Raw genomic sequence first — 26240 nt, forward strand, 5'->3', positions numbered from 1 at the left:
ATACGTTTATCTACGCATTAAAAGTAACCAAATATTTGTTCCACCGAGGATTTTTTTTCTTTAATTACGATTTACTTTAATTTTTAATCGTTTTGAGCTTGGCACTTTTTTTCTTAAAAGCCTACTTAAAATATAAGAGAGAAATAAGTCAATTTCCAAGTCGAATTAAATTCTGTCATAACTCTCAGCTTCTAAAACGAGTGGCTAGATGCAAAAAATAATGTAGCTAGATTCTGCTCTATTAACATAGTAGAGTATATGGGCGTAATAAAAAAATTAGAAATTATATTTTGCCGTCTGTTTCACTATCTTCCGGAGTGAACGTATCAAGACGTTAAAGGATCCGGCTTTGTAGTCACTCGGTGGATAAATACACTTTCGTTAAGCATATTGTCTTGGCAAGTGCCAAAAGTCTTTTAAAAATCAGGTTCAAGCGAGCATTTTTTGCTTGAATTGGTATTTATTGGATTTTATTATCAATTTAAAGTGGGCACTTTCTATCACAGTAGCCTATTTAAAATATAAATGAGAAATTATTTGATAGTAATGAAGTAAGGAACGCGGACTAATTTTGGCGGTCATTCGTTGGTTCGTTTTGATCATATGATGTCGATATGGCAAGTAGGTAAAACATACCGAGGAAGATACAGATAGTACAGAAGTTAAGTATACCGACTCGATATATATATATATTAAGATAGCGTTCGCAATTGAGGCCCTGTGCCTCGATTATGGCTATTTATTTAAGAGCATTTATCTAGCACCTTTTTTTGTGAAAACCCACCTCAAAGGCGCTGTACAATAAATATCCCAACACCACTTGCAACTTCAGAGCGCATAATGGTTCGAATCCTAGTTCCTTATTTCAGACTATGTTAATTTTTGATAATTTTATCGGAGCTAGATTACAACACGTCTGGCAGCTACAATACAGACGTCTAGCCTTCATTTAAACTGCACAAAAAATGACTAAGTTATTAATTATTTCAACAATGTTTGATTATGTCCAAATGCTTGCAGACTGGCTGGATTTCCTTCCTAGGGAGTTGTTCATATTTAAATTTATTTCAACAGAGAGCCCTGTAAATGCCTAGACTTCCATATTCCCTTCTCAAAAATTTTTCCCTCTCTGTTGAAATAAATTTAAATATGAACAACTCCCTAGGGAGGAAATCCAGCCAGTCTGCAAGCATTTGGACAAACATTGTTGAATTACTACCTGGTAAAAGAAGAAGTATAAAAATTGAAAAATTGTTTTCAGGCGTTGCCTAGTAGGTGATTTGGTTCAGCCGGATGAATCTCACCCACGTGATAAAGGTTTCAGCTCTTTTACTTTACAAAAGTCAACAGATGGAAGAGTTGAGGAAATGTGGATGTTCAAACATAGGCAGAATGGTGAATGTTACACAGTGTGTAAAGTGGCCACTTAAACTAGCCAATGACAGGTCATAAGCCCTGTAAATGCCTAGACTTCCATATTCCCTTCTCAAAAATTTTTCCCTCTCTGTTGAAATAAATTTAAATATTAATTATTTATTCATCATCATTCCTTTTTCGCACCTGATGATCCATAGGGCACTGCATTGGTACACCAATCGCGGCGTATATTGATTATTTTTGCTACACCAAAGTAAGATGATCAGCTTTACGCTTCAGGTACCAGCCCAGGGACTATGAAATATTCCGGTGAAAAACACCCTTTTAAATAAATATTTCATATAAACTGTGTCTTGAATGAAACAAGAGACCTCTTAGAGACAGGTTTATGCAAAAAATGAAATTAATGGGACAATTTACAAAAAAGTAACTTTTTTGTAAAAAAATATAATGCCTTGGGATCCTAGATCCTGCAGGCCGGGAAGGGTTATATAAAAACGCGTTTTATTAAATTTGGTTCTATTTAATTCAGTCGTCAAATTAATAGTTGCTAATGCTAGTTAAAAAATTTATAATATAAATAAGTTTTTTTTAATATTTTGACGTTGCTAATGCTAATGCTAATCACTAATTGGTACTGAATGATAATGGTAGCCCAAAACTGAGAGTCACTCACTATTATATGTAAAAGTCACTTGTGTATGAAGTTTAAGACGAGACAGGCGCAAAATATTGTGGCCAAAGTGCGACCACGTGACTTGAAAGAAAACTCACAAGATGAGGTTCAATCGTTGACTGACAAATAATATTAAAATTTCTTTCAAGGGGTGTTAAAGACGAAATCGAGATTTGACCTAATTTCCTTATAATGAGGATGTCCATTTTTAAAAAAAATATGTATTTGTTAATTTACTATCAAAGACAAAACTTTTTTTTAAATAATTTTTTTGTATCGTGTTTTCATTGCTGTGTTTTTTTAAAAAAGTTTTGTTGTTTTGAAATTATGCCGCCCATGGCGTCAGTAGTTTTCTATGGTGAGTTGACTTTCTGGAAATCAGAAATATAACCAACGCTGTAGTTGATTCGCAAGAACTTGTAACGTAGATCAAGAAGTTTTTTTTTTTTCATACAGTCTCGAGAAACTTCAATGAGCAACTAAATGCTCTAATTTTTACCGCGTGCAATAAAACATTTTTATATCTTATTTCCCGTAGCACTAAACTTCCTCATTATTCAAAACTAACATCAAATGTTCTAATTTACAAAATAATTTTGAGTTGAAATTGAATGTTTGATAAGCCTTTATTAAGTAATTAATAAATTAATAAAAGAAAAAATATCCAAGCAAGTACCGTGCGTTCGAATGATCGATAAGTCTGTGTGTCAGTACCTGTCGGTGAAGCAAATCAAGTCAAGTAATCATACAAAATTATTTTTGTTAGTAGACACACAAGAATATTTTATTTGAAATCGTTCTGTCATTAACATCATTTATTTATTTATATGCTCGCTCTTAATGAAAAGCGGACTGCAGTGAAAAAGCGAATTTCATTCAGTTTTGTAAAAGGTTGGAAATATTTGAAGAAAGGAAAGGAACACGGATATGGACCTACCTTTGATACAATGAGGATGTTCTTCAATTTTGGGCTCTGAATGATGACATTTACTATGAATCATGATTACATTTACAATGGCGCGCGACAATTCCAAGAATTTTTTTACATTCTTTTGTAATGTCAAAATGTTGATTCGTTTTGTTCCAAAAACAAATGTTCTAATTTTGTATTTCTTCTTTCTTGGTGTACGGTAGGTACCATAAGGGTGGGTCAAGGGAAGGATGAAAAAGAAAGATAATATGCCAAGAATAATATCAAGAATATAATATAAAGAATAGTATCTTGATCATTTTTTGTTATTTATTTAACTTTTTGTACATAATGTTATTTGTTCATTGGCGGGCTTATTGCCAAATGGCAATTTCTTCCAACCAACCAATAAAATAAAAGTTTTATTTTTATAATTCAAGTTACAGAACATATTCAATAGAAAAAAAAGACTAAAAATTTAAAGATGTATAAAAATAGAAATAAACGTATTTGTTTATAAATTACCTTAAATCGAAACTACTACTCAATGGGAAAAAGGAAAAAAGAGGAAAGAGGAAAGAGGAAAAAGGAAAGGAGGAGAGATTAAGGAAGAGAAAGGAGATGTTTCTTCAGACGTGATTTAAACAGAGATAATGTAGTAACATCTTTGATGGTGGATGGGAGATGATTCCACAGTCGAGGCGCATGGACACTATATGAATTAGAGAAGAAAGAGGAATTGTGTATGGGTATTAAGAGAGTGCCTTGAGAATGAGAACGAAGAGGTGAACCATGAACTGATAAGCGTTGAAATTTTTCACACAGGTATATAGGAGCGTTAGGACTATGAAGTACATTGAACAGAAGTGAGAGGGAGTGATAGTCTCTCCGCTGTCTAATTTTGAGCCATTTCAGTTGCCTACGATAATCAGAAATGTGGTCATATTTCCTAAGACCAAAAATGTACCTTATGCATGTATTCTAAAGTCGTTCAAGTTTATCGAGTTGCTCACAGCTTAAATCAGTCATGGAAACATCAGCGTAATCTAGAATGGGTAGTAGTAATGCTTGTACAAGGGTGCATTTAGTACTAATGGGTAAGAATTTTTGCAACCTTCTAAATGAGTGTAGACTGAAAAATATTTTGCGGCTTAATTCATTAGTATGAGCTCGCCAGCAGAGATGTTCATCCATTAGTACTCCTAGATTTTTTACGGATTTCCTGTACTGAACATACATGAATGTAAGCTGATCAGTCTCACGGTTCAGGTACCAGTCAATGGAATATGAAATATTCTAGTGTAAAAACACCTTTTTAAATAATATTTCATATCAACCATGCCGGGAATCAAACCCGAGACCTCTTGCATGGTTGGCAAATAGGCTGACCATTACACCACGAGGCCGACAAAAAATTATAAACAAACAAACCATCACGCCGTTTCCCCGTAGGGATAGGCAGAGAGGATAAAACGCCATATCACTCTATCTTGGCATACAGACCTCGCTTCCTCTACATTCATACATCTTCTTATGCACGCACGCCGATTATTCCTACTTTTGACATGTCCATCTTCAAGTATTTGATGGACTTGATCGTGCCATGTCTTTGTCGGTCTTCCTTGTTTTCTGCATCTATCAAAATTTGCATGGTAGATTATTTTAGACGTTTTTTCGCTGTCCATTCACTCTATCTGTCTAAACCAACGCAGCACCCCTTTCTTGATTCTGTCGATAATGCATGTTTCAGCCTTACACACTTCACGGATCTCGACATTTGTGCACCTATCATACATCGTTTTACCACACATTCGCCTGAGGGATCGCATTTCGACAGCACTCAACCTACTTTCATCATCATTTTTCCAATTCCATACTTGGCTCCCATACATTAGAGTTGGCACTAGAGCTCCGTTGTGAACTGCTAGTTTAGCCTCCTGCGATAAACATTAAAAAATCGTAACGACGATAAAACGAGTACAATTCATAAAAGTTTTGTTTTTTTTACACATATTAAAAAAAATAACCACTGAACTTCGGCATTGCGTAAAATATATTTCTTAATTTTTTTTTGTACCTGGCAGAAATCAAATCCGCAACCCTAGTTTCACAGTTAGCCGTCTAACCTAACTGCTCCACTGCGCCTGTTGAGAAAATGTAAAAAGGATCCCTCAAACCTGCTGATGACGTCAAACGCAATTTTAAAACTTATCTGGAAATTCATGTTGACTTTTTCAAAGGGTTTTTCAGTTATGTCAGAATGTCCTTAATATTAGGAAAATACTTTTCTGTTTAGACTCACGATGTGACTGAGGACTGGCGAATAGGACTACATAGGTATAAAGGAACTATGTAACGAAAAAACTTGATTTTGACTAGCTTGACCTTGGAATATCGGAGATACACGATTTATACGTGTCGTCGTGGTGTTGGTGCGTTCCTGTATGCATACACACATGTGCATTATACACACACTCACACAGAAACCACACTTCATATTTTAACGTATCAGATCAATTGAGGTCAGTTTGTCAAGTAAAGTTTTCGTATAAAAACAATTTTAAATAATGTTAAGAATTCTTAGAATTTGACATGATTTACGTATTTTACAAAGGTTTAGTATTCGATTTATTTTGTTTTATTGATTAGGAATTCAAAAAGTGTAAAAAAAATATTTTATATGTTGGGGAAAAAGTGATTTAGCTAATTAATCCTCTTTTTTTTCCACGAAGTAAACCTCGTTCATTATTGGTCACATCGGATTATACGATACGGCGTTTTAAAGGTGTGAATATATACTTTTTACATTTAAAAAAAAAAATATTCTTGGTTGGTTCAGTCGTGAACTATCGTGCGTCGAGTATGGGGTCTCAAAGGAAGAAATTTGCCATATTGTCCATTTTTTTTATCTGAAAAAGAAAAACGCGTCGAAAGCGACAAATTTTTTTTTCGATGTATAAGGGGCCGATACTTTTTTGGTTTGTGCTGCACAACAAAACAGAAGAACAAAGCTAAGAACAAAAACAATGACAGATATCCACAGAAATAATTATGTTTTCGACATTGGTTGTGAAGGTTAGTGTTGTAGCCGACGTCATAGTCCTTTATTTTATTATTGTATGTTAGTATAAATGTTTCAATTATTATTTTACTTGTATTTAATATATAACCTAGTATGTATGAGTCTGCGAGGCTAATTCCGTGCCTAACCGGCCGCTGCCGTATAAAGGACGAATTGAGCGGAGCGTGTCAAGCTAGCGGCCCTTTCACGTCCGCTCTAGTCGGCGCTCGATTGTGCAATGGAGGGACGGAGGCGGGGGTCGGGGCTTATACGTTGGCTAGGGGGCGCCTATTTACGTTGGCCGCTCGGGAGAATACTTGACAGGAGTGGGGGGCCGGCACCATTCCCATACCTAAGTTAACCGTAGGGTCAGATTTTGTAATCTTGTATAAATATGTGCACATGTGAGAAATAAAGACATCGATCGAAAACAGTAAACACTCTCTTTTAACTCTACTCTGCCCGATTACTTCGCCACTTCGTCTTCAGATCTTCACTGCATCTTTCCTGGACTCAGCCGAATCCAGAAGCGGATTTACAACCTGCTAGCCGCCACTGTCAGCCGACAGTATTTGGAATACATATTCATACCTACGGGCTACTGATACCTATCGCAGCTCGCAGTAGAATACCAGCGCCTTGCCGAGATTTTTACAGTCTCACAATTCTTTATACGAGGCGGAAACGCGTCTCGTACAAGTGTGTTTGGGTAAGTTTAAGTTTGTGAGAGGATGGGGTGAGTGGGTGTTATAATAAAATGACGGTGGACATGTGTTATTATATTATTGCACACATGTCAAAAAGATATGAAATATCAATGATTAGATATAAAATAAGATTTTGTCAATATGAAATGGAGAAATTACTAAGAATAAGAGAAAAAAGTGTTTTAAATGCGCATTTTGAGTGTTAAAATCAAACAACTCAACAAAGGAAAATTTCTATTTATACTCACGAGCTTAACGTGTAAGTGATATTATTATGAAAATAATAGAAGAATTGAAGAAATTGGAATGTTAAAACATAAATATATCGATCAGACCTTTGTATTAGGTAAAATATGTGTATATGTCAAATAAAATTTACTTTTGGGCCAGCATTTGATTTGGGTAGAGGAAATCTTGTCAAACTCCTGCACTCGGCGTTTGACTGGCCCCTCTATTGGGAACCAATTGCTTTCACCTTGCAAATAATCGACAGTCTAAGTCAGGTAAGATCTCATATACTCCAGACAGTTAAATATGTAATGTTATCTTTGTTAGAAATTAAATCATTTTAAATAAGATTTTTAAGATCATTTTCACAAAAATACCGCTCTACAAATCAAACGAATGTCATTATTATAGGGCAGAATTGTGAAGGTTTTAGTGTACAAAAAGCAATTTCTGCCAGTCGAAAACATGTCATTAATTTTGTTTATGCCTCGACATTACATATTTATTTTTTCACTGTCAAATTATTATATTTGTAAAAATGAAAAAAAATATATAAATATATAATTGCATATCAACTTGTTAATTTCAAACCAACAAGTTTTTAGTCTATTTTGAAATTGTGGTGCAATTTCTGACTATGAATAAGTCCGAAATTTAATTTTTGCCACGAACCTTCATCTTTATTTTCTAGTACGGTTAATTAAAACGTATTGAAAACCTAAATTAAATCTAAATTAATCAATTTTAAATCAGTCCTGTGAATAACTAATTTTTATGTTCTTTTCTTTCAACAATTTCTCCCTATAGTTAAATTTTTTCATGTTTTTAATATTCCTTTTTTAACTTTGTTCTTTTTTGTAATCTAACAAAAACTAAAGCTAAAAAACTTACCTCCCACGCACACAGGCACCTGTTCCATTGTGAATGTGTTGGTGACGTCAGTGTGTTAATTTCTTAGACGCGATCCTGATTACATAATATTTACAATGAAAACAGACGCAAACATCAAAAGGTACCGATCATTTTACTCAATGGGTTTTTACTTAGAGGCGATCTTACGTTTTTGATTTTCGTTCACGCAATTTTACTACTTGAAAAATCAAGACATGAGAATTTAGCGTCTAGCCAAATTTTATTTATGTTATGTTGATAAACACAGTAAAATTATTATTTAATATTGACTATAATAGTTGTTTTTGTCTATATGGTTTGTTTATATTATTTTTATTATTTATTGCTTTGTATACTATTTAAACTCAAGTCTCATTTTTGAAACATTTTTATTGATTTTGTGATTTTATTTTCTTTATTTCTGTACTAAAATTTTACGTCATTCTGAATTACTATTACCTCTACGTAATTTCCCGTAGGAGTAGAAAAAATGGATAGACTCACGTGTCTATCCTGACATACACTCCTAATATTTTCCACGTTCATACATGCATACTAGAGTGGACCGATAATGTATGAAGTTTTTTTATTTTTTTAGACATCAAAGTGAAAGAGGCCTAAAAAGTTTCATTTTTCTGATCACATTGAACGTAAAAATTATTTAAAAAAATATTCCATACTACTTTTGGCACTCAACCGAGGTTTGAAGTTTATCACTGCCGGAACATTTTGTTAATTATCTATATTTTAAAAAACAAATTGTTAGTAATGACATAACTTAATCACATTACAAATTCGAACACGTTTTAAAACTACCGAAATGCAAAATGTTTTCACTCCGCGGAACTGATTCTGTTGAGCGCCTGGCTAATATTAACGGCTCATTAAAACAATGCTACCCATTTATTACAAAACAAAGTGCAACTCACGCCCTTGGATGATTATTTAATAAGGGTTAATGCACATTATCAAATTTTATTGGACTGATTTTCTTACTGAAATGACAGCCGGTTTAGCGCAAAAAATCGACCTCTTTTGAAACCTTCAAGCTCCTGTTAAGGGGCAAAGGTAGTGTCGAATATTTTTTTTAATACTTTTGGCATTCCAAATAATACAAAAGGTAACTTTTTAGACCCCTTTCATTTAAAAAATCGGAAAAAAAATATCAGCCCACCCTAATGCATACCCATCGGCCATATATACTTATGACATGACCAGACTTAAGATTTTAGTTTATCTGATCATGCCACGCCTTTCTTTGTCCTCGTCCTACGTTACCGTTCGTTCTTGTCAGATGTAACATCTTTTTTACCCGTCTCTCGTCATCCATTCGTTCTACATGAGCAAACCAACTGTCAATTATACCCGTCTCAGATTTGCAATCCCTCCATTCATCATTCGTTTCACTGTTTTCTATTGATTTCTCACTCATTCGTCTTCTTAGACGATCTCTTGATCGTATTTCCAGTTAACTATTTATTCATTTTTTAATTGATTTATTTAATTAATAAGTATACATATTTAATACGATAAGATTCGATGAGAAAACAAATACGAAGCGCCCTCTGGTTAGGATAGTCTCCATTTATTTTTTTAAAATCAAAAATAAATAAATATGGCTACTACTACAATCACGCCATTTCCCCGTAGGGGTAGGCAGAGAGAATGGACCTCCACACACGTCTATCCTGGCATACAATCCTAGCCTCTTCCACATTCATACATCTTGTCATACATGCCCTTCGGTTCTGTCTGCTTTTGACATGACCAGACTTAAGACTTTGGTTTATCTGATCATGCCACGTCTTCCTTGGTCGTCCTCGTCTCACGTTACCGTTCATTTTTCCCATATATACTTATTTTACCATTCTTTCGTCGTCCATTCGTTCTACGTGACCAAACCATCTCAGTGACCCTTTCTTAATCTTATCAATTATAAACAATATTTTGAGTTTGTCCAAATTTTTGTAGACAAGGACTGGATTCAACTCCCTGGGGAGCTGTTTATATTAACATATTACAACAGAGATGAAGAACATTTAAGAGAAGGTATTATAGAAGTCTAGGCATCTACAGGGCTTATGACCGGTCAATGGCTGGTGTAAGTGGCCACTTTACACACTGTGTAACATTCACCATTCTGCCTATATTTGAACATCTTTATTCCTTCAATTCTTTCATCTGTTGATATTTGTGAAGTTAAAGAGCTGAAACCTTTATTTATGCGGGTGAGATTCATCTAATTGAATTATTCCACCTACATACTAGGCAAATTACCTGGTCCATGAAGAAGTATAAAAATTGAAAAAATAATATTTTCAGGCCTTTCCTAGTATGTAGGTGAAATAATTTATAACTTATATGTAAATATAATAACTTATATGCAAATAGTTATTACATCATTAATACAACAACGTTTTGAGTATGTCCAAATGTTTGCAGACAGGCTGAATTTTCTACTTACGGAGTTAATTAGATCTAAATTTCTTGCAACAGAGAGAAAAACTGCTGAGGAAAATGCCTAGAATTCTGTATTCCCTTCTCAAAAATATTTTCCCTCTCTGTTGCAAATTATTATTTAATAGTTTATTGAGACAAATATATGTAAACACTTTGTGTTTTTATTCTTATGATGTATAATTTTGTAATAACATGTGTTTCTTATTGAACAAAATACTTTAAAAAAAGAAAATGAATTACTTGCACCGGAAAAGATTTTTGTTGAGGCAAACATTGCAATTGATTTTTTTCAAAATAGGCAATAGAACGTTTGATTTTATCAGCACATCGATGATTTATTTGTATACAGATTATATTTATACTTTACGTAGCTACTTTATCTTGCATTTTTTCACACACGCATTAAAATTTCAAAAATAAATAACGTCGTTTGTTTTATTGATTGGTTGGAAGAAATTTACATTAGCCGAAAAGTCTGCTAATGTCCAATTAATTTTGTTCAAGACGTTAATTAAAAAACCACTGCCTAATAGGCATATTTTTTCCAATTCAACTTGATACGCAAAATTACTCTATTGGGTAGGTAGATTTTTGTGTATATTTTGGAATCAATAACTAATTTTCTGTTTTTGGTGGAGATTTCTAAGTTTGCTTTTCATACCCTCAGATATCAACAATGAGAAAAATTATGTGAAAATGAGTATGCGGTGAGGTGTGATTTCAAAAATGATTTTTAAACTATTTTTTTAAAATTATTTAATTGACTTGCTTTAATCTATGGTTAGTTTAATGTGCTTTTCGTTTTGGTTTTGTAGAAGAATTTTCGATTTGTGAACAGAATAACAATGCTGTGTTGTCATAGGCTAACGGATATTCGTATTTTTTATAGTAATAATAATAATTATGGATAACTTATATAGCGCTATTTTCGTAATATAATACCTCAAGGGCGCTTTACAAAGTGATTAAATAAAGATATTATTTAATTTTAACTTTTTAATTAAGGAAAAATAATGTACTTTGTCACCACAAGCTAAGAATTTATTTAAATGATTTAGAGAACATGTGGGTTTTAAGTTTCCTCCGAAACATCACTTCACTCTCACAGTTTTGGACCTCTGCTGGGAGAGCATTCCATGCCGTAGGGCCTGCGACTGCAAATGCGCGTTCGCCAAATTTAATGCGCTGTTTGCGTTGAGGTATAATAACTTTTCCTTTCGACGTTGGTGTAGCTGATCTAAGTGTAAGACGTATGTCAGCTAGTTCGTCTGGAATGCAGAGTTCCCTTAGATATTCTGGAGCAGAGTTGTGCAGTGACTTATACATAAGCCAACATAGTTTCTATTACACCCTCTGTGGTAAACATAGCCAGTGTAATTTGGAAGACCGGCAATCGATTTAAGCTACTTTCGGTTCCGAAAAAATATATCACACCATTGGGAAAATTCTTAATTGCTAAACGACAAAACTAATTAATTATCTTATTCCTTCCTAATATCACGTGAGCGAAGCTGCGGGTTATAGCTTCTTCTTCTTTTTCGATGATACTACAGCTCAAATCGGGCCCTGGCCTCCTTCGACATTTGCCTCCAACTCCGCCTGTCCTCAGCAGCCATTTTCCAATCTGCAACTTGTAGAAGCTGTTCTGCATCTTTTTTTACTTCATGCTCCCACCTCAGTCTGGGTCTTTCAATCCTTCTTTTACCCCCTGGATGTCCAGTCATGACTCTCTTAACTACTCACGCATCAGGCATTCTTTGTACGTCTCCAGCTCATCTCAACCTGACCAGTTTTATGTGCGTTAAGATATGAATGGGTAATGGCTAGTTTTTCTATAAATTAACTTTAACGTTTTACAACAGAGATGAAGAACATTTTAAAGAATGTAATATGGAAGTCTTGGCATCCACGGGGCTTTTGACCTGTATTTATTTATTAATTTACACTTTTACAATTTTGTATTTTTTTTACGAAATAATGTTCCCTTACTGGGGTGTTCTGTGCCGAGGGAAACATTTTACAATAACGTTAATGAAACATGCTTTAAATTAGTTATTTAACATAATAAAAAAAAAATTAATCCAATTGACCTAATTATCGTCATAAACAAAAAAAGCAATATAAACTAAAATAATTTAAAAAAACATTTTAAATTTATATAGAATTGTAGACAAAATTTCATAATCGGGAAACAAATTTTTACCTATTTGGCTTGATCCACTCATCGATCCGTGCGCAACCCACCTCCACTATCCGTTTCTTAATGGCATTTTTTTATTGTGAATACTTACTTATTGTCCTTATGGATAATGGAAGTAGATTGTACAGTTTAACCGAGTGGTAGGCTAATCCTCTTTGACCGAAAGTTGAATTAATTTTTGATTGTTTTTGCAGCATCAGGGTGGAGTATCTAGTTACTCTAGTATCTGTGAAATGAGTTATGAAAGGTAGATAATAATGTTTGTGTGCGTAAAGCAACAGGGCTTTTAAATGAAGTTGTTTTACAGATTTTCATTTATTTATTCATTCAAAATTGCAATAGTTTAAAATTAATAGACTTATAAGAGCTTTTCAGGCTATGCTCGTGTCAAGCCATAATAATTAACAATAAAGATACATTGTAAAACTAATTAGATTAAATTATAATAACATGTAGTGCAATAGAATAACAATCTTGAAAAAAAGGTATAAGCAATAAATAATAAAATTCCAAAGATTATAATGCAAAAAAGATAATCAGAAATATTTTTTAATATATAAATTATACAAATTTAGATTCACACATAACTAAATATACAAAATAATGGTATCATTAAAATTAACAAAATAAAAGTAAAATATAGTAGTATTAATAAAACAAAATTATCATTGTTATCAATAGAAAAAGATTATTTATATATAAAATTATAATTTAATTGATAAGTGAGATATGTTTTCGAGAAACTCACTCAATACTATAAGTAAAAGTAAGATATATCGGAAATATGAGTAATAAATAATTTGTCAAATAATAGTAAGTACTAAATTAAATAATACAAAAATACATAATGAAAAAACATAAAAATATCAAGATATAAAAAGAAAATAAAAGTAAAAGTATGGAAGGAAAGCGGATTTGTAAATTTTGCCAATTGCTAATCTCGAACTTTAAAAAAATTGACAACCTCGTTGTAACATTCACTATTCTGCCCATATTTGTACGTCTTCTATATTACCTTCTCTAAAATTTTCTTCATCTCTGTTGTAATATGTCAATATTTAAAGCTCCCCAGGGAGTTAAATCCAGTTCTTGTCTATAAAAATTTGGACTAACTCAAAATATTGTTAATAAACTTTAAAGCAAAAAAAAAAATGGTTAGTGGTCAATTTCGTAGTTTGAAAATTGAGTTTTCCAAATTTATCGGGGGAATTTTAACAGATAGGTTAATATTTTGAATCGCAAATCATAGATACAATAAAATTAAATGGAAAAACCGTTGCCGCGCTTTGAAACGGTTCCCGCCTACTGCAAAATCACCCGAAAACAGTGTCTATGGCCTGTGAAACCGGTTATTTATGTGATGTAGTAGATTTTATTGGTTGTTTGCGTGTTAGTAAGTCATTATAAATATAATTATCCAGCAATAATAACGTATTACGGGTGTGCATCTATCCGTAAGCATATTTATTTAATCATTATACCCTTATCCGCATCCAGTGGTGTATAGGGCACGTCATTAGTGCACCAAGTTTAATATCCCAGATGTGCATTCTTCTCTTAGTGCCCTGTCAGGTATCCCCAACGTTGGCAATCACTCTGGCTAAGTCCTATGCTGCTCGGAAAATCTGCTCCACAGTCTTGAAGCCAGTCCAGTCTTCTTTATTTTGCAGCCAGGACACCTGTCTTCTTCCAGCCCCTCTGTGACCCTCAATCTCGCCTTTCAAAATTAAATGAAGCAATTGGTACTTTTCTCCCCGCATTATTTGCCCCAGATTTGAAATTTTACGAATTTTTATAATGGTTAAGAGTTTTCTGTTCGTTCAAGCTCGACTTAAGACTTCTGAGTTCGCTATCGGGTCTGTCCAAGATATCTTAAGCATTCTGCGATGTAACCACATCTCAAAAGCCTCCAGCCTATTCGTAGTGTTCACTTTCAGAGTCCAAGTCTCACAGCCATACAACAATACAGACCACACATAACATTTTACCAATCTTTGCCTTATTTTCAAGTTGAGGCAATGCGAGGGATTTCATTTTATTAAAAGCAGATCTTGTTGTCTCAATTCTGCATTTAATTTCTATAGCTGAGTCAAGGGTCTCTGTTAGAATGCTGCCGAGGTATTTTAATGTGTCCACCTTTTCAATGTCACTACCCTTTAATTTGAAAGAAAATGCGGAGTTATCAAGTCAGCCAAATGTTTTCACTTTTGTTTTACCAACATTAATTGTTAAATCCAGTTGTTCACCAAATGCATCCACACTATTTAACAGCTTCTGAAGATCGGTAATGGTATCTACCAGCAAAACAGTGTCATTGACGTTCCTGGTATTGTTGATAACAACTCCGTTGATATTCAGGCCTTTTTCATTGTTGTTCAACGCTTTCTTAAAAACGCAGTCCGAATACAAGTTAAAAAGCAAGGGGGACAGGATACAACCTATGATATGGATATGCATGTATTGTTTAAAACTTTTATAAATATTTTTGCAAACAATGTTATGAGTTTGTCGAAATTTTTGACAAACTCAAAACATAGATTGATCCAACCCCCTGGAAGAAAAGGACTGGATTCAATTCCCTAGGACGCAGTTAAAATTAACATATTACAACAGACATGAAGAACATTTTACAAAAGGTAATATAGAAGTCTGTCATTGGCTGGTTTAAGTGGCCACTTTACACACCGTGTAACATTTATTATGTAGACAGGCTGGATTTCCTCCCTTGGGAGTTATTGAGATTTAATTCAATTTATTGCAATAGAGAGATTACACATTTTTGCGAAGGGAATATAGGAGTCTAGGTATTTACAGGGCTAATTACTTGTCATTGACTGGTTTAAGGCGGAGGAAATCTAGCCTGTCTGCAAACATTTGGACGTAATTATTCTTTTTCTAAGTGGTGGGGATCAGTGCTATGCAAGGTCATGACGTCGCTGGGACCTGTGAAGATCTATTCTGGCGGGTCCCCGTAAATAGTTTGTTGCCCTTCAAACCCAAGTCAATAAAGAGCCTGGCCACTGTGTGGAAGGCGACGGTTTACATTTTGCTAAATTTCCCCCTCCAAGCTGAGATCCGTAAAGTATCGGGCTATTAGATAGGAGGCGAGCTCTTTAACATCCTCAGGTTTGACCAGTGTTCCCCCGAAGATGAGGCTCCTTTTATGATGTAAAGGATCACATTCACATATAATGTGTATAGAACATTTGGACGTACTTAAAATATTGTTGTCAAACAAATTGATAAAATTATTATAAATATTCATAAAAACACTTTAAGTATTTTGTGAAAATAGCACTTCATAAGTTTTTTATAACTGGGGCATTTTCAACTGCAATACTTCAATGCTACGTAATAAGAGATCAATGCTTTATTAAAATAAATGTTTTTAATTAATCAGCCTGTTCTATTTTTTTGAAAATTATTTTAATATTCAGCGGTAATTAGGTCGCTATTAAGATTCTAATCACCAAATTTTTGCATAATTAACCATTTCAAACACTTAGCGTTTTACTATATATGCATAATGTAACGAACTCAATAATCTTTTTAAATCAGTACGCAAAGATTCTATGTTTTTATATTGTCGATTTCATGGTCAATTTTTAAACAACAAAGTATTTAACTATTCCGACAAAAGACGCTCTAATCCAGGGGTAGGTAAACTTTGAAAATACAATTGAAGGGTACACGCCAAAAACTGGCTCTTTAAAAATAATTTACTATACAGGAGAGTAAAAATAAGAAAAAACTTTGTTCACGGGACAATAAATTTATAGTTAATAAAAATTGATTTTCAATAATTTTATTATATAATATTTATTTTCGATAGCAACATTAACACAACGAATATACATCTACAAGCGAAAAAACTTAAAATAAAACTAATAACATATATCCGCAAAATTATTTTGTACATAACCAAATAATTATAGAATTTGTCTGTGGGTGAGAGAGAGTGGGTGGATTGGAAAAATAAGATTTTCAGGCGTTGCCTAGTATGTAGGTGAAACAATTTAACTAGATGAATCTTACCCGCATAAATAAAGGTTTCAGCTCTTAAACTTCACAAACATCAACAGACAAAAAATTGTAGGGATGTAGATGTTAAAATATTAACAGAATAGAGAATGTTACCCAGTCTCTAAAGTGGCCACTTAAACTAGCCAATGATAGGTCATAAGCCCTGTAGATGTTGAGACTTCTATATTACCTTCTCTAAAACATTCTTTCTCTCTGTTGCAATATGTTAAAATTAATATCTCCCAGGGACTTGCATCTAGTCCTGGTGAACAAACTCAAAATATTGTTGATGAACATTCTTGTTTTCATTGTAGTCGCTTGGCTTCGCCATAAATATCTTGTGAAAAAAGTAGGTTGTTTCGGTTATTACTGGGGTGGATAACGCGTCAGGTATATCCAACCGACACGTCTGCTATTTATGAAGCCACTTCGGGTGGATTCCGAAATATCCCAAAGTATACTGCGTCGGGTAATTGCGGCCGGATTAAATCGTGAAGAATGGCCCGGAGCCGGCCCACGACCAACTGTTTGCTGACCCCTGCTATAATCGCTCAGATAATCATTTAAATATTTTTAAACCCACAGATTCAAAGATAAAATAATCTCGAGGTATTTAATTTGGGTGACATGATTTTTAATTCGATTAAATTAAATGATAACGCATTGGGTTTGGCTCTATGAATGAAAATAAATACATATGCGAGTCATATCATTATCACCATTTTGCGTCCGCTCCCTATAAAGGTACACAGTTTCATAAAAAAATACAAGGATTTTTTTTATTGGGTGTTAAGACTTTGAGTACCGGCCGAAACATAGAATTTACACTGTGCCTGGCCCATTTTTGTGAAATCTCATGCTTTGTGAAGGGTTTCTTAAATGTGTCATAGTTATGAAAATACTAGGTTAAATACACTCTTACTTTTCATATTTATTTGAAACAATTTAATAAGTCATTTTTGTATTATAGTTTTGCCAACATTGGCCTTTATGGAGAACCACATTGCAATGTTCGCACATATACCTAGAGCGTCTCACTCTTTTGTGCTTTGTATCCCAGAGCCATGTAAACACGTGATTATAATAACCACGCGTTGTGTCCCGGTCTCGTGTTTTCACGTAGTTTACCAGCAGCGAAAAAGTACTAATAAATGTCACAAGATGTCATTAAAATGCACTTTTTTTAACAGCTGGTAAATAACGTGAAAACACGGGACTGGGACACAACGCGTGGTCATATAATCACGTGTTTACACGGCTCCGGGCTACAAAGTGTTAACGTAAGTTTTACCCATTGTTTCCAAATAAAGAGAAAAAGAGGGTACAGCAAAAAAAATACAACAATAATTCGACAATGTATTTTATTGAATTATTTTACAAGAAATAATATATTCTCCTTTAGTGGCCGACCGAAAGAAGATTTTTAGTCAAAATCGAAACCAAAACTTATTTCAATAAGTAAAAAGCCACTTCAAAACGCTCAAAATTAAAAGTTTTACTTTCATTATAAAATTAAAATCGTAGAATTACTTTGTATTAATATGAAATATTAGATGGTAAATACCTCAATTCTGGTGGTATATTTGTGTTCCACTTGGGTTTCCTACAAAGGGTTAAGTCAAAAACAGCACCGGTTTTTTTTTCCCGTACAAATTATACACGGTGTTTTGGAACTGGACAAAGTTAGAAAAGTTCACGGTACCAAGTTCTTTGTCTTTATCGTTTTTTTTTTTCATATGGTTACCGTATGCACATGTTTAATCTAACACACATGTACTGGCTAATTTATTTACATTTATATTCGTAAGTGTGTATACTAATTATCTACATTATATACACAAATAAAATTGGTATAAGTGTGCTGGTAACTATGTGGCTAAGTTTTTGAATGGCGTTCATGTTTTTTTATTACAAACAATCTTAAAGGGACAGTTTTTCACTATGTGGACTCGAATACTATTTTACTTTGAAATATGATAGTAACGAAAAAAAAGTTTTTTTTTAATTTGGGGAAGGATTAGAAAATTTGCTGATAAGGATCTATGCAGAATTAATTATTACACAATTATTGAACCACACAGTAACTACTGTAGAAGGATATTATTTTTATCAAACCAAGAAAATTTAAAGATACTCACCGTATTACAAAACAAAGCTTTAAGATTTTTTTTTTAAAAACCGATACACAAGTGCAAATTCGATTTTAAATTAATTAAAAGTACTAACATTTAAGCAAATAATATTTTTCAATATGATGATTTTTGTGTACAAAAACCGGGTTGTGGTTCCGTGGCTAGTGACGCAGACTCCCGAATCAGCAGTCTGAGTTTCGAATCCCACTATGTCACATCTTGGTTAACATTTTATATTAGTTATAAAACAACTCGTTAAAAATAACCATTAAAATTTAAATATTTGGCTAAATCATAAAAATGTAAATATTTCTTTAAAACAAAACGAAATATGGATCTGGAAAAAAGTGTATTAAACTAGAAAAAAATGAAAATTACGGAAAAATGGTAAAACAGATACCGCAATTATATAGAGAAAATAAATTATAAGATAGAACGAGCATGACTAAGAAAGTGGTGGCACAAACAGATAAACACAAATCTTAAGTCTGGTCATTCGAAGGGATTATAATATGACAAATGGTGTAAAAAAAGGTATTTTTTTTTTTTTAAAAATATTAAATCATACAATTTTTTTTTGTACTCCCAGGAGTTACAACAAACTCATTCTGGGACAGAATAATATTTACATAAAAGTATGTTAATAATAATAATATAGTAACAAGTAATAACATGTACATAAAACTGAAATAAGATAGCGAGCCAGTATATAATACAGATAAATTAAATAATTTATATAAAAATAAAAAAAATTCCGGATTTTAATTATGTATATCTGTAAGTTAATTGATTTTGTAAATTTTATGTGTTAGTATTAATTTAAATCTCCACTTACAAGTCAACGAAAGTGACTTGGTGGGATTTTAGCTATTGGAAAAAAATTATACATAATGCTAAAAGTGTAAAAAAATATATTAGTACAAATAAATAAAAAAAGACGAATATGGCGTTCGATGAAATGTTCGATGATCGTATGAAGTGGACGATCGATTTTTATTTTTTAAATTTTTTCAAAATAGTATAATAATTAATGTAGGTACATTTATTTTAGTTTCAATACATATATTGTATAAGTATATTATTTGTTTTTTATGCTGTTTCTCTCTAAAAAAAAGACTTACTCTTGTTCTTGGAGAGGGACTTACAATAAATTATCATTAATACGAGTATAGTTAAAAATCACGTGGTAAAAATATGAAATATGGTCATTTTTTAGTAATCGCGGAATACTTTTTTTTTTAATTTTCCCTTTGATTTCATTACTTTTATATGTATTTTTTAACTGCAATAAATTTACAATATTTAAATTTGTCCTAATATTTTGTTATAAAATAACTGCTCCAAGAAACAGTTTAAAAATTAGAAAATTGTTTTCAGGCTTTCAGAGTTTGTTCAAATTTTTGTAGACAAGGACTGGATTCAACTCCTCATGGAGCTGTTTATATTAACATATTACAACAGAGATCAAGAACATTTAAGAGAAGGTAATATAGAAGTCTAGGCATCTACAGGGCTTATGACCTATCAATGGCTGGTTTAAGTGGCCACTTTACACACTGTGTAACGTTCACCATTCTGCCTATATTTGAACATCTATATTCCTTCAATTCTTTCATCTGTTGATGTTCGTGAAGGTTAAAGAGCTGAAACCTTTATTTATGCGGGTGAGATTCATTTAATTGAATTATTTCACCTACATACTAGGCAACGCCTAAAAATGTTATTTTTTCAATTTCAATACTTCTTCATGGACCAGGTGGATTTATCGACAATATTTTGAGTTTGTCCAAATTTGTCCAAATTTGGCGAGAGGGTAAAAAATAACATTTTCAGGCGTTGCCTAGTATGTAGGTGAAATAATTCAATTAGATGAATCTCACCCGCATTAATAAAGGTTTAAGCTCCTTATCTTCACTAAAATTAACTAATGAAAGAATTGAAGAAATCTGTTTGTTTCAACATAGACAAAATGGTGAATGCTACACAGTGTGTAAAGTGGCCACTTAAACCAGCCAATGACAGGTTATAAGCCCTTTAAATGCTAAGACTTCCATATTCCCTTCTTTAAGGTATTCTCCATCCCTGTTGTAATTTGTTAAGCGATACATTTATTTGAAAATAACGGTTTTGATACTGTTTAAAATCGTTGCCAAAAACTATTCAAAAAACGTGGCCAATTACTAACGTATAATGTGTAATGGAGTCATGTTAATACATACATGCAAAATATTATATTTATATCGCGAGTGTTTGTGTTCAGAAGTCCGCCTGGCTGATGTCACCGTTCTAACCTAAGTTAGTGGTAAGAGTTCGAATCCCGATCGAGGAAATAAACACGACAAAGACATTCACTTAAAAATGTATTGTCTCCTGAATCAGAGATTCGCTCTCCTGGGCCGGTCTTCAACGGTCGATTATAAATCCATTTTCCTAGGCATCGTATGCTATGCAGCTAGCTGTTGGGCACACCGATGTGAGTTGCAATATTTCAGGCGAATTATTTTAAGCAGACAAAAGCAACCTCTTCTGGCTCTTTCTAGAGCATATAGGACATGCTCAACGGATGCACTCCCGGTTCTAACGGGCTTGTTTCCTTTAGATCTGGAGGTTCAGCGACGATCTGCAAATTTCCACCTAAAAAGAAGGCGTTCCTCTGTTATTGATGGCGTCCGTCTACTCTCAACTGAAGGAATGTCTCAATCGAATAAAAAAAAAAGAATTTAAATGCTCTTCTTAATGCTTGGCAATCGCGATGGGAATCTTCCCCTTCAGGGAGAATTACCTTTCTTTTTTTTCCTCCAATCCGTCAGCGCTTAGAATCCCTTTGGGTTGTCCCCGATCACTGGACTACGCAGTTTTTATCAGGTCGTGGTAAATTTAATAAAAATATATTTGTTTTTAATATTGTTGACTCCCCTTCGTGCTGCTGCGGATATCCTAACCAATCTTCTGAACACATCATATGGTCTTGGCTTCTTCCCTTTCTCTATGATTACCGAATGGAGTTTCTCGCTACTATCCGTGGCCCTGTTGTAGGTCCTGTCGGATATACAGATCTGGTGGCTTCCAAAAAAAATTTCAAGGCTTTTAAAAAGTTTTGTAATCATTTCGGCGAATTGATCATGTCCAATCAATTTAATCCCAGTAAGTGAAGAATTCACTTCCCCCTCTTCTCAATCCAATGAAGTACATATTATGTACTTCTGGATTACTTTCTTTTAGCGCAAAGATTCTAAGGCTACCAGATTTCAGAGATCTCCTTCGGGCAGCTTTTCTCGTTTGACAACGAGCAAATTTTCCGTGTATGTGGGCACCGCCAAGGAGACTCATGTCCTCAGATGCGGTGTGCGGTATGTGGTGGGTAAGCTGTCCTGGGCCGCCGCCCCGACGAAAATCGACCCTCAAATGTTACACTCCTTCAACAATGTTTGATTATGTCCAAATGCTTGCAGACTGGCTGGATTTCCTCCCTAGGGAGTTGTTCATATTTAAATTTATTTCAACAGAGAGGGAAAATTTTTTGAGAAGGGAATATGGAAGTCTAGGCATTTACAGGGCTTATGACCTGTCATTGGCTGGTTTAAGTGGCCACTTTACACACCGTGTAACATTCACCATTCTGCCTATGTTTGAACATCCACATCTCACCCACGTGATAAAGGTTTCAGCTCTTTTACTTCACAAAAGTCAACAGATGGAAGAGTTGAGGAAATGTGGATGTTCAAACATAGGCAGAATGGTGAATGTTACACAGTGTGTAAAGTGGCCACTTAAACCAGCCAATGACAGGTCATAAGCCCTGTAAATGCCTAGACTTCCATATTCCCTTCTCAAAAATTTTTCCCTCTCTGTTGAAATAAATTTAAAGTTACACTCCTTGTTCATCTCCTCAATTCCCCGTCCACCGACTTGGCCTACGGTACATTCGCATATCCAATGCTGCAGCAGATAACCCAGGGTAAAGCTAGAAGGCCCCTTTCCACTGGTCCGGAAGGTCCACTGATACCGAAAGACAGCTCACCAAAATGGACCCCTGAACAATCCAAGATAAAATATATGTAATAAGACAAGACGTTTAAAACTAATTATCAATGTCATAATTAAACTTTTTTGTTCATACAATTTTTTCTATGTTTTTGATGTGTATTATTATTTATTATTATCTTTTTCCGAAATTAATGTATCAAATATTTTTGTGTACCAGATATTATGTTATCTTGTATATAATTACTGTAAACTAATTTTTATTATTTGTTTTTAACAATATTTTATTAATACCATTTTTTTAAATACGTATAAGTATAAGTATATATATATATTTCTTTAATTTAAATTCTTTACAAGTTATTTACAATTTGCTTTTTAATTCGATTACTTATCTAATATCCATATTTTCTTTTTTACCATGTAAAGTTTCACTTTTTATTTTGCATGGCAGTATGCTTTTTATTGTTTCTACATGTATACAAAAAGAGTTGTTTTTTTTATTATTATTACTTCTTATGTTTGTACTCACCTGTATATTTTTTTGTAAATGCCCCTTGGGCGTATTGTAAAATTAAATAAATAAAAAAAATCCACTTGATATTTTTTATTATTAGGCACATAAATTTATTAAATATATGACAAAAGCCAATTACAGCAGTTCTATGAAGAAACATATGTACAAAAAACTGAACAATAAAAAATTCAAACTCTATGGCAAAGACAAACAAGGGCAATAAAATAATAGTATATAATATGTTCATCAATACGATCAACATATAAGAGTTCGAGCTGCCAATCCACTTTCATCTCACACTCTTGATGGTGAAGAGATTTACAAAAACCTGGAAGATCTCTTCCAAATATTTCCAATTTCTGTGAAAAATTGGCTAATCTACACGTTCTGAACATTGGAGCATAAAAGCACATAATTTGCTCTAAAAAATTTTGATTAATAGAAGATTATGACTTCAAAAAACACGGTTAAGATAATGAAAACTTTTTGATAGCAACAGAGATTGTACATCTATTCTGAAAACGCAAATACGGTCCATCTCACTTCTACGTTTCTCTAATGAAGACACTAGTCAGATTGAGAGAATTTCAAAATAGGAATAATTACCCCTTTGCAATCCGACCGACCATGCCACTTTTCTTAGAAAACGGTTTTGGACCGACTCGATATGGTCACTCGATATTTTTGCACATGTGTGAGACTTAAATAAATGAAAGAATGCGTTAAGATATTAAAACAGAAATGCAAAAAGTTTTGTGACGGGTGAAGAACATAATATTACTATTTTACTATTTATTTATTTATTCATACAAAATATTACAAAAATAATAAAAACGTATCCCAAACGAAAGCAGAGTGAATGCTGGCAACAAAATGAATGGAACACTAAGCACAGTAATTTCTAATAAAAATATGTCAATCGAAGCTAAACTGACAGTGCACAACGGAGTTTTAGTCCCAACACTTATGTATGGAAGTGAAACATGGAACTGGTAAAGGAAGGATAAAAACCGAGTGAACGCGGTTGAAATGCGATCTCTTAGACGAAATATTATTATTATTATTATTATGGATAACTTATATAGCGCCATTTTCGTAATAAAATACCTCAAGGGCGCTTTACATAGTGATTCTATTGTAAAAAAAATTAATTGAAGCTTTTAAATTTGTAATTTAATTAAAACAATTTATTTTGCTGTCACATGCTACGGATTTATTCAAATGATTTGGAGAACAAGTGGGTTTTAAGTTTTTTTCCGAAACATCACTTCACTTTCACAGCCTCGCACCTCTGCTGGGAGAGCATTCCATGCCATAGGGCCTGCGACCGCAAATGCGCGTTCACTAAATTTAGTGCGCTGTTTGCGTAGAGGTGTAATAACTTTTCCTCTCGCCGTAGACGTAGCTGATCCAAGCGTGAGACACCTGTTAGCTAGTTCATCTGGAATGCATAGTTCCCTTAGATATTCCGGATCAGAGTTGTGCAGTGACTTATTCATAAGCCAACAGAGTTTGTATTCGACCCTCTGTGGAAAACGTAGCCAGTGTAGTTCCCGAAGTAGTGGAGTGATATGACTGAACTTAGAGATTCCGAAAAAAAGTCTCGCTGCGGCATTCAATACAGATTGTAGGCGAGTCATTTTGTTCATTGGTAGACCTGCATAGATACCATTACAATAATCGACTCTAGACACTACAAATGTGTGGGAAATCAATGTATGACAGGGTTACAAATGATGAAATTAGGCGAGAGTGTAAATCTGAGTCAAGTATAATTCTGGATTTTGTAACAGTGTTTTGTTTTTTAAATTATGTTTGTAAATATGTTCATATATAGTTTATTAGTTAAGGTATAACTAGGTGTTCAAATTTTATTTATACAACTATTTAAATAAATCCATTACATAAGTATGCGTTAACTATATATGTATAAATGTATGTACTCGTATGTATGCATGCATTTATCTGTATGCATGTGCGTGTTATTTAAATAGCAATTATTTTGACTAGGAGCATAAAAAAAAAATGTAATTAAATGTCTCAATACGGGTTGTGCCCAGTGAGGTGTTTACATAGAAAATAAAAAAAGGAATTTGTTTTTTTTATTTTATTTTTTCATAATTTAAAAAAAAACCGTTAGGGTGATACAAAAAGTGTCGTTTTTTTAAGTTGTGTAATTTTGAAATTATTCCGCCCGTGACGTCCCAAGTCCCAAGTTTTCGTCAGTGAGTTCTAGTGATCAATCAGTTGGCTTCCCGGAAACCAGAAATCTATCACAACACTTGTGGTTGATTTGGAATAACTTGTAACGTGGTTTAAAGCAGTTAATTTTTTTTCATTCGTTTACGAGAAACTTCGCAATACAAATAAATGCCATAATTTTTACCACGTGTAAGAAAACATTTTAATGTCTTATTTGCCCGTAGCACTGAACGTTTTCATTCACAGGAAATCAAATGGTCTACTTTTATAATATACGCTCTTTGATTTTCTAATAAAATAAAACAAAATTAATAAAAATATGTATTTATTTTTTGTTATTTGGTCAACTTTATTACTATACGGTCAATAAAATTATAAATTCACGCGCAATCCGTCACTTATTTCATTGTAAATCGTCTGCAATCCATAATCCATCCTCCATAACTAATAAGGCCTGACCGGCACTCGAACCCGGAGTCAACCATCCGACGCTAGTCACGTACCACTAGACCACTTGACGAGATGGGCGATGGTGTAAGTACATTTAACCACTGCGCTAAGAGACACGCCAAAACGGATGTGGTTAAATCTTCGAGATTTTTTGTTATTTTTTCTTAGAAAAGTGTATCAACCATTTTTATCATAATAAATACTTTGTAGGAGAAATGAAAGAGTGAAATGAAAGAGAGATCGAAATGGTCGTTAGTTTCAAAAAGAACTGGGAGTTCGGCTAGGAGTAGTAGGTGCCACATTCCACAGTATGAAGGCTGTCTGGAGATCGGATATTAACTATTCTCTATGGATGCTAATCGTGGCTTCTTACTCTAGGGCCCAAAACAGCAAAATACTTAGTTTTGAGAAAAGGTGTCTTT

Source organism: Micrasema longulum, unplaced genomic scaffold (assembly GCF_059751315.1).
Source record: "Micrasema longulum isolate JH-2025_06_02 unplaced genomic scaffold, ASM5975131v1 h1tg000041l, whole genome shotgun sequence".
In the NCBI taxonomy this organism is placed as follows: Eukaryota; Metazoa; Arthropoda; class Insecta; order Trichoptera; family Brachycentridae; genus Micrasema; species Micrasema longulum.